This window comes from Octodon degus, unplaced genomic scaffold, assembly GCF_000260255.1.
Source record: "Octodon degus isolate 3935 unplaced genomic scaffold, OctDeg1.0 scaffold00469, whole genome shotgun sequence".
In the NCBI taxonomy this organism is placed as follows: domain Eukaryota; kingdom Metazoa; phylum Chordata; class Mammalia; order Rodentia; family Octodontidae; genus Octodon; species Octodon degus.
In genome coordinates this window covers 200651-201119 of record NW_004525045.1, presented here as the reverse complement: position 1 = coordinate 201119, position 469 = coordinate 200651, and positions in this window count along the sequence as shown.

The window sequence follows — 469 nt, the reverse complement described above, 5'->3', positions numbered from 1 at the left end:
TGAAAAGGCAACCCACAAATTTGGAGAATCCATGACAAATAAGTACTCGGACTAAGGTCTGCTCTCTAGAATGTATAAAGAGCTAAAAAACACCACGGCCTCAAAATTTAAAGACCCAATCCAGAAGTGGGCATTCGAGATGAACACACACTTCTCAGAAGAAGACATGAAACAAGTGAATAAATATATGAAAAAATGCTCCATATCACTAGCCATTCATGTAATGCAAAGTAAAACCACATTGAGATATCTTGTCACTCCAGAAAGAATGGTTATCATAAAGTAATCACCCAACAACAAATGTTGGAGAGGCTGTGGGGAAAAAGGAACCCTTCTCCACTTCTGGTGGAAATGTAGACTGGTGCAACCGTTGTGGAAATCAGTATGGAGACTTCTTAGAAAAATTGATCTGGAAATCCTCTTTAAATCAACTATTCCTCTACTGGGAATTTTCCCAGAGGATCTGAAA